This window comes from Capsicum annuum, chromosome 6 (genome assembly GCF_002878395.1).
Source record: "Capsicum annuum cultivar UCD-10X-F1 chromosome 6, UCD10Xv1.1, whole genome shotgun sequence".
NCBI lineage: Eukaryota > Viridiplantae > Streptophyta > Magnoliopsida > Solanales > Solanaceae > Capsicum > Capsicum annuum.
In genome coordinates this window covers 4072041-4081980 of record NC_061116.1, presented here as the reverse complement: position 1 = coordinate 4081980, position 9940 = coordinate 4072041, and the positions used below count along the sequence as shown (strand labels likewise).

General features: G+C 39.8%; 1 long non-coding RNA gene across 1 annotated transcript; it reads left to right on the top strand.

Annotated features, from left to right (window-relative positions):
• Positions 1 to 6278: 6278 nt before the first annotated feature.
• On the top strand, positions 6279 to 9175 carry LOC107875170. The gene is made up of 2 exons (XR_001675773.2): positions 6279 to 6474; positions 7068 to 9175. It is a non-coding gene; the product is annotated as an uncharacterized LOC107875170 (long non-coding RNA).
• The last annotated feature ends 765 nt before the right edge of the window (positions 9176 to 9940 follow it).

Here is a 9940-nt window from a genome sequence, read left to right as displayed (position 1 = left end):
TTTTAGACTCCTTGTCATGCCTCGATCAATTTTTAACCCACAAAATGCCCGGACCCCAGGCCCACCACTAGAACCGTAGGTTATAACACACTAATTTGGCCTAAAAATACCCCGTGCTTTCTATTTCACTCGTTCGATCACCCAAATGGCCCCAACCACCATAATTGACCACACTAGGCCTCTCCCTATCCTACTTATCATATTCATTCAATTTCAGCCCACAGCACGCTCAGACCCCGAGCCCACATTCAAAACCATGGGCTATAATACATCAATTTGACTCAAAAAATCCCTATTCGCACCATTTTTCCAGTTTGACCACCCAAATGGACCAACCTATTTTAACGACCCATATTAGGCCTCTCCCTAGCATCCTTAGCACTGCCCAGTTAATTTTTAGCCCACAGCATGCCCGGACCCTCGGAACCTTGAGCTATAGCACGATGATATGGTCTAAAAATGCCTCGTTCATGTTGTTTGGCCTGTTTGACCACCCAAATTGCCCCAACTACCCTAACAGCCAACACTAGGCCCTTTCCAAATCTCCTTGGCATGCCCCAATCTATTTTTGGACCACAACATTCCCCGAATCCAAGGCCCACCCCATAACTGTGGGCATAACACACTGATTTGACCCTTAAATGCTTCGTTCATGTCATTTCTCTCGTTTGACCACCCAAATAGCCCCGTCCACTCCAATGTCCCATACTAGGTTGATATCCAGCCTCTATGGCACACCTCATTCAATTTTTGACCCAAAGAACGCTTGGACCCGGGACCACCCCCGGAACCCTGGGCTATAGCGCACTGATTTAACCAAAAAATGCCCCCATTTATGCTATTTTTCCCATTTGACCACCCAAAAGGCCCCGCCCACCCCAACGATATGCACTAGGCCTCTCCCCAGCCTCCCTAGCACTGCCTGGTCAATTTTATTACCACAGCATGCCCGAACCTTGCCCACCCCCAATCCGTGGTCTATAGTATTTTGATTTGGCCTAAAAATGCCCCGTTCATGCTGTTTTGCCCATTTGATCACTCAAATGGCCCTGAAAACCCCAATGGGCTACACTATGTTGTTCCCTATCCCTCCTAGCATGCCCCGATCTATTTTAAACCCATAGCATACCGGACCCTAGTGTTTCGACTTTTGACAAAATATTTTATACATTTTAAAAGGGATAATTGGACATTTACAAAAAATTATTGTTGTATTTGACACTGATAATAGTGTTTTCATGTCAGAGATTTAGTTGGAGAAATAACTTAGAGAAGTAAGAGAAAAAGGGCATTGACGGTCAAACTGATGAACCATCAGGATGTCCGTCAATAACAAAAAAAATAAGCAGCATGGCAGACCATTGCGACAGCCCAAGTGATGGACCGCTAGGACACTGACTGATCGTTAACTCGAAGAAGAATGATTCAACCTTGGTGGTGAAGTGCGGTCTAGGCGACGGACCGTCAGCCCAGCGACGGACTGTCAATTGGCTGTCAGAGGTAGAACAGAATTCAATGTCACTGTAAGCCTTGAGATGAACCCAGCGATGGATCGTCAAGGACTTGATGGGCGGTTAACTCATTCGTTAACTTAAAACGCCAATACGAGTTCTGACTTTTAAAACTCTAGTCCCTGAAAACATATAAATACCCATTTTAGGTTTTATTTACATATCTTTTATCATATTTTCATCTATGAAGATAGATTGGAAGGTATTATTCTCTGAGAGAGGAGATACTATTGTGGATTTAGCTTTTTTATTCATATTTCACTGAAGATTCAAGAACAACTATTGAAACTTTTGTAAGTAATTCTCTAAATTTATTTATGAATAACACAATGACGACTTTTTCTCCTCTTAAGATACGTGGCTAAGCTCCATAACTTGGTTATGGGAGCCTTGATATGAATGGCTGATTAGGGTTGTTAAAATACTTAATTTTCCTACTTAATTGAGAGTGTATAAACCCTTCTTCATATTAATGACCTTTCTTGGTTGCAAACTTGAAGGGTGAGCCTAAGAACATCACTTGTTTGAGTAGAAAAGTGCATGTTGGGAAAAGAAGAGGTTTACATGGAATCTAAAGGCTTTAACCATTGGGTTACGGGTTGATGCCTTAACGGGATGAACCCACATGAGTGACTAGTTGAATAAATCAATGTATTCTTTAAGTTCAAAAGAATTAAAACATAAAATATCCATTTAGGTTGAGAAACAAATGGGTAAACTTTAGAATTCAATAACTCTTAAAATTGAAATAATAAATTAGAAACTTAAGATAACTCACAACCTCGATTACTTGAATATCTTGGTGAGCATAATCCTAGTTTGTCTACTCTCATTGAATCAACACTTGCAATAAAACTCACAAATTGGAACACAATGTGCTACAAACATCTGAATACTATTAACAAGTCAAAACCCCTTACTTTGGAACCTTCGATCAACAGTCTATTAACGATCATAACACTTAGTTTTCACAGTATTCCCTATGGGTATTCTACCCCAATCTAGTTGTGTTCTATATTTGAAAGGGACTGCTTATACTTTCTAATGAGAGTTGTAATTTGGGCGTATCAAATTTTGGCCCCGTTTTTGGGGAATACGATTGTCCATTAAGTTTCCTAAATTTTGCCTTTCTTTGTTGTTTTTGTTCTTTATAGGGTAATTACTTTGTATGCCAAGTACAAGGAGGTCGGGTGAACCATTATTACCAGTACATCTAGAACCTCAATTAATTGGCAGAATAGAAGCTCAACAAGAAGCAGAGAGATTAGCTACCTTAGCTAATGCTCAACTAAATCAATAGAATACTGGTATTCCTGGTTGGGAGAGAAACCCAAATGATAAGGATCTGGGAGATGACAATTTGATAGATCCAGCCAACCGAAGACATGCAGATAGTGTAGCTTCACCTGTGAACAAGAATGCGAACAAGAATCACCCCTCCAGGGTGAGAACAGAGCACCAAGCTGTTCAGTTTGACCTTGATGATGATAAGGATGATATGGATGGAGTAGGTGCAACTGGAGCCATTATTCCTCTACCACTAACACCTGGAGATAAGTTCAGCATCACTAGTATAATGATTCAGCTACTTCACCTTAAGGTCTATTTGGCGGACTTTCGGATGATGATCTGAATATGCATCTAGTAAACTTCGCCTTTATTTACAAGTCTTTTGATAACCCAGGAGTTGGAAAGAATGTTATTCGGCTGTGGTTATTTCTATATTTTATGTCTGGGGAGGTAACATTGTGGTTAAAGAGGATGACTCCTAATTCTATAACAAACTAGAGGCAGTTGAAAAAGGCTTTCCTAAAAAGGTTTATTCTGCCATCCAGGATATTACTGTTAAGGGCTGAGATAAGTAACTTAAGGTAGTTTCTGATTGAAGCTATTTATGAGACATAGGAGCGGTTCAATAAGAAGTTGATGCAGTGTCCCAACCATAAAATAACTTACACTTAATGGAGACTTTGTATAGTGATTTAAACTCTATTATGAAGCCAGTTGTGGATAATGTTGCAGGTGGAGAATTTATGAATCTCACTTTTTTAGTAGCTTTGGAAATGCTTGATAGGATGACTAGACAAAATAGAACTTGGCATACCAGAGATTCTGAGGTAGTGAGCTCTACTATATCTAGTGGTATGTCTGTGTAGTAACATAGGAAAGAGGAGGAGCGTGACCAAGATATGGAATACATAAAGACCCATATGGATCTGCTTACTAAACATCTGTTATTTGGAAAGACTGAGAAGGTGAAAGTTGTTGGGCCACAAGGTAGAGCCGACTCTGATTCTGAGGAGGATGCTAATTATTTGAATAACCAGAGGGGTTTTTGAGGCAATAGACAAGGAAACCAAGGTCGAAACTATTACGATAAAGCTGGGTACAGAGACCACGACCAAGGGAACTGAAAAAATAAAACTGATAGGAGTGGTTTGTATGTGCCTCCTGGAAATGTGATGCTGCTACTACTAGTTTAGGAAAGATGTACATGGAGGACATAATGGGGAAATTTTTGAAAAGAGTGGAAGAAACCAATGTAGGTGTGATGGAAATGAAGAGTGATTTGTCATCGATGAGTTAGTTGGTCGATTTGCACTCTACTTTTGTTAAGCAATTGGACAGTAGATGAACCAATTATATAAAATATTTAATCAGAGCAAAAGCGGTACATTGCCAAGTGGTACAGTGCAAAACCCTCAGAATGATAGCTCTTATATGGCAGTTACCACAAAGAGTGGTAAAGTATTACTGGGTCCTACTGTGGGTAAAGCTATGAGTGAGGATGTGGTTAAAGATGTGAAAGATGAAAAAAACCATCCAGTGGAGTCTGAGAAGCTGGATAGTAATAGGATTCTATCTAAGCATCAGCAGGTTGATGAGTTAGAAAAAGAAAAAGGGAAAGTAGAAGGAAGTAGTGGTTACTACTCTCCCAAAACTACCGTCTCTTTTCCCTTATTGATTTAAAAAAAGGCTTATAACATAAATTTTAGCAAATTCATGGAGATGTTAAAGCAACTGATGGTGAATGTGCCTTTAGTGGAGGAACTAGAACAGATGCCTGGATATACTAAGTTTATGAAGGACCTTGTGACAAAGAAGAGAATAGTGAGCTACGAACTGGGGGATAATCTTCAATATTGTGGCACCATTTCTACAAGATACTTGATGCAAAAGAAAGCAGACTTGGGAGAATTAACCATCCCTTGTACTATCGGGTCGCTTGATTTTGCTAAGGCTTTATGTGATCTAGGAGAAAGTATTAACCTGATGCCACTTGTTGTTTACAAGAAGTTAGGTTTGGGGGACCCTACGCCCACAAATATGTAACTAGTGATGGCAGAAAAGTCGGTGAAGTATCCAATGGGGATATTTTATGATGTGCTAATAAAGGTGGCCAACTTTATATTTTCTTTTGATTTTGTTATTCTGGATTACGAGGTGGACTTAGAGGTACCAATAATCTTGGGTAGACCTTTTCTCAAAATCGAGATCATGCTTATTGCTTATTGATTTATAACCGAGTGTTCAGGTCTGCCTCGGAAAATATGATGTTAAGAAACACCAATTGGCAACTCCATATCACCCACAGACTAGTAGGCAAGTAAAGATTTCAAATAGGGAAGTAAAAGCTATTCTTTCCAAAATGGTAAATGCAAGTAGACAAGATTGGTCTAGAAAGTTGGATGATGCCTTGAGGGCATACAGAACGGCATTCAAGACACCCGTTGTCATGTCACCATACCAATTGGTCTCTGGCAAGGTATGTCACTTGCCGATAGAATTGGATATCAAGGCACTGTGGGAACTCAAGAGGCTAAATCTGAACTAGAATGAGGCAGCAGAGTTGTGACTTGGGTAGTTGAATGAGATGGACGAGTTTTGTCTCAAGGCTTATGAAAGAGCAGACCTGTACAAAGAAAATATGAAGAGGTACCATGAGCGGAGGATTGAAAAGCATGACTTTTAGAAGGGCGATTGGGTACTCCTCTTCAATTCCAAGCTGAAGCTCTTCCTAAGTAAACTTAAGTCAAAGTGGTCTGGCTTATTCAAAGTTAACCAAGTATACTCATCTCGAGTTGTTGAACTTGAAAATCAGGATAAAAGTGTCTTCAAGGTTAACAGACAGCAAGTGAAGCTACATATCGGTCCAATAGAGTCGATAAAGTGCTTATCTATCATCTATCTCGATGAAGTCTGAGTAATTGAGATAACTGAGTCGTGCCATAATAATAAATTAGGCACTAGTAGGAGGCAACCCATAAAGTGTTGTTGTAAGCGTAGTTAGAGTTTATTTGTTATTTTTGTGCAATTTGTTGTGTTGTGTAAGTGTGCAGGCAGAGAAATACAGAAAAATAGAAGCTGAACAAGTTGGGAAATATCCAACGGGAGGCTTCATAGGCCGTCAAAGGGCTGACGAACAATTGCTGGAGCCGTAAAAAAGAAACCAGAAACTTGAGGACTGGAATGACACCGATGCATAACTTGACGGACCGTCACATCCCTGACAGACCGTCGAGTTGGCCGTCGCACCAAGGCAGATTGAATTTTTTCTGGTAAGCCATGATGGTTAGCCTGACAGACCGTCAGACTCCTGATGGACCGTCGGGCTAACCGTTAACTTAACCCTAATTTTGATGGGTTGAGTTGGTTTAATTAAATGCTGAATAAGCCATCCTAATCCGACCCAAAACATTTTTAATTGATAAGGAGAAACGGTTGAGTATGTTACTAACTTTTCAAATCCTATGCCTATTTAAATTCCTCTGCATTCAAAGTACCTGAGAGCATTCTTATACTTTTATGACTTTCCCTCTTCCCCTTTCTCTTCAATTTAAATAACTCTCTCTTTCTCCTTTTCACATCAGAAATCAAGTTAGCAATCACTGATACGAACTTTAAGTTTTCTTTTGTTCTAAGTTTTCCAAGTCAAAGTACATGAGTATACCGTAGAAATAAGGTATGATCACAACCTTACTCTCCTTTTCAAATTGGTTAACATGAGGCAAATAAGTTGATAATTGTTGAAAGGAATTTCATTTTGTTGTTTTTATTTGTTGTGATTTTGATTCTAAGCCTAATTCTAGTGTACACTGTTCTAGGTGAATTTTGAGTTACCCATGGACCAAAAGTGGCAAGATTTGTCCTTAAACACTAAATTAATACCATAATTATGTGTAGAATAACTTTAACCACACCAGGTGTTCAACGAAATTCCAAAGAGAAATCTAAGCCTAAAAAGTGAGGCTGACGGCCAACTTGATGGACCGTCGAATCTCTGATGGACTATCAGGTAGACCTTCATAATATTGTTAAGTCTATTACTTACTGGTTCAGTCATGACAGATAAGTTGATGGACCGTCGGACCCCTGATGGACCTTCGGGTCAATCGTTGCAAGGCTATTTGATAAAAGGCTCACTGGTTTGAGACTTGATAGTGAGGGCGACTAATCATTATAGTCTCGATAGACCGTCAGACCTTTCGTCAAGTCAATTTTTTACTATTTCTATCTGGTTCTGAATTGCAAACTGATTATTTATTCCTTTTTCAGGTGATATGGCTAGAAAACTCCCCTTAACCAGAGGTGGTGGTAAAGCACAATGGGGAAAAGGCAAGTTAACAAGGAGTGAAAAGGTGCTAGCCTTCAACACTCGATAATGAGAAAGGGTACTCCCGATACCTTCCTAGTCTGAGGAGGAGGGTGAAAGTAGTAGAAGCAGTACAAGTTCCAGACCCAATGAGGAAAGGATTAAAACCTCTAACCCTAACCAAGTTGAGGCGTTGGAACAAAAGGATCCAAATATCTTAAGGCGCAAGGACCCGTAAATGCGAGAGGTAATTTAATAGAAAATAGAGAGAGCACGAGAGTATTTCCTGGATGGGATGGAACCAACAGCTAGCAGGCTAATAAGGAGGCCCATCCACAAAGAGTATCAGATTGTCACAACTGGACTGCATGAGTACCTAGAGCTGGAGCGGAGATTCAATGAATATGAGTTATCTTGGATGAGCAGGCTGCCCAGGACATACCAACCAAATATTGTTCATGAGTTCTTTACCAACTATGTGTCATTGCTAAAGAAAGATTGCCCCAAGGGTGCAAAGATCAATGACATGGGAAACCAAGATGTGGTTTCGGTGAGTGGAGTGAGCATATATATTTTAGAATGCACATTGAACGTATTCCTATTTGGTCCTGAGTATGAGATACCTGCTGCGACCCCAGATCTGGAGCACCGAATGGTCATAGAAAACCAACAAAGACCCTGGCTGGCTCAAGTATTGATAGATGAAGAAAATATAGTGTGGCTGTATAACCCTCTTGAGTGGATAGCTAAGACATCCCTAAGATTTAGGGAGAAATTTTGGTGGGTAATTGTTACGTTGAGATTGATGCCAATAGGAGGCAATGCTAACTTGTAGATTCAGAGAGCAGCAATGGTTGTTGGCTTCATTGAAGGGCTAAAGGTAGACTTCGGCCACACTATCACCGATGAATTATTTGCCCACGCACATACGACGTACAGTGCTCTACTATTTCTATGCCTTATCACAGAGTTTTGCAGATGACAAATATGCCTTTGAATAGTGGGGTTGATAATAAGGTTTGTACGAGTCACATACAGGATATTGACAAAACAAAATATGACTCAAAGTATGAAATACGAGTCAACAAGACTCCCACCTATCAAACTCAGTCAGCTCCAGCCCTCAGGACTTTGAATATTCCCTCAGGCATGCCGTTACCTATTGCTACTTATGTACTGCTGGATTTTATGCCATCTACCACTTCTATATGTTCAGCCTCTATGCCGCTAATGGGTAGGACTGTAGATTCTGCATCTATCCCGCCTCAATATTCTGAGTACAGAATGACACAGGAGAATTCTGCCATGTCTGGTAAAGTATAAAAGAGGTTTATAAAGCAGCTAAACACATGGGCTACACAGTTCAAGCCTTTTATTGACCGTATTATAGCAGAGGTAATTTGTACCATTCAGAATATTCAGATCAGGATGGACTACATGGAGGAGCGTGTCAACAAAAGGCTAGATACGATGTCTATTCCAATTTTTTCTTAGTCATGGTAGAATTCAGGCAAGCATACACGAACATAGCAGAGCTAAAAAGACAACCACAACAGCCCACTATTGACCCTTCTCTAATTATCAGTAATAAGGAAAGCTGTGAAAAGGCAAAGGAGAGAAGCAATGACTCCTGAAGAAAGGTATGAGAGAGACTTGAGGATGAAGCCTCATGAGTGTTAACCAGTTCTGCCCACCTAGGAGGACAATTATAAACCTGGTTCCTATTAATATACCTTCGATCCAGGAGGATGATGATTTCACCACCACTACCACCATAGGGGTCAGTATTGCAGCACTTAAAGCCAAAGAATCCCCACCGCATTTGACTGGTGCCTCATCAGACTGAGAGGCTTTACAAGAATTCCCCTACTTTGTATGTTATTTTAATGCATTGAGGATAAATCATTCATTTTTAGTTGGGGTGGGTATAATTGTACGACGGGGATTTTTGTTGCTCCTGTTCTTTTTTTTCCCATGTTCTATCTAGTAGAACCGACATGTTTAGATTTCATATTTATTTTTCTTCTGATGTACATATCGTGTCATGATTATAAATATGTTATTTATGTTATTTTCTATTTTCCTCCCTTTTAGCACCATTTGTATGTATGAATGAAAAATGACTGTGGCAAAGTACTTTGACCATGACTGTATGACTATTCTTTCTTGTCACTTGATAAATATGTTGAACAATCATTTGTGATTCTGTAATTGGCATTAGGATGTAAAGTGAGCATGACCATGTGATTTAAACCCCAAGAGTTGGTAGAATAAGTGTTTAACTCATTGCCTATGTATGCGAGTGTTTGTTATAGTTCTTGCATAATGTTACCCCTAGAACTTGCCTGGTTCATTAATGTTGTTTTTTGATTGATTCAATAAGATAGGATATCAGGCCTCCTTGTACTTTTCGTCCACTTAGCCGAAAAGAATGACCCACCAATTTTTTTTTCCCATTTTTGAAACCCTCTTGAACTTATGCTAGTTTTTATTCATTCCAAATAACTCTGATCTACTCTCTTTAGGATGTTAGCACCTAAATTTTGCCTTGGTCTAATATTGGACATTGTTAACCTAAACTTAGGCAAAACACCTAAGTTGAGGGTGGCTACTGTCAGGACGTTAGTAGTTTGATGAAGGTGCTCTAGAGTTGAAATGAAATGTCGCATCCGGCCCTGATCTAGTTCGATATTATGCACCTCAACTAACTGCATTAGCATAAGTTGAGGGTGGCTGATGCTGACTCTAAAAACACTTAGTTTATGGCATAAGCGTGGATGAATAATAGAAAATGTAAGTGAGCTAGAAAAGCAGTAGTCTTGGTGAGTAGCAATCA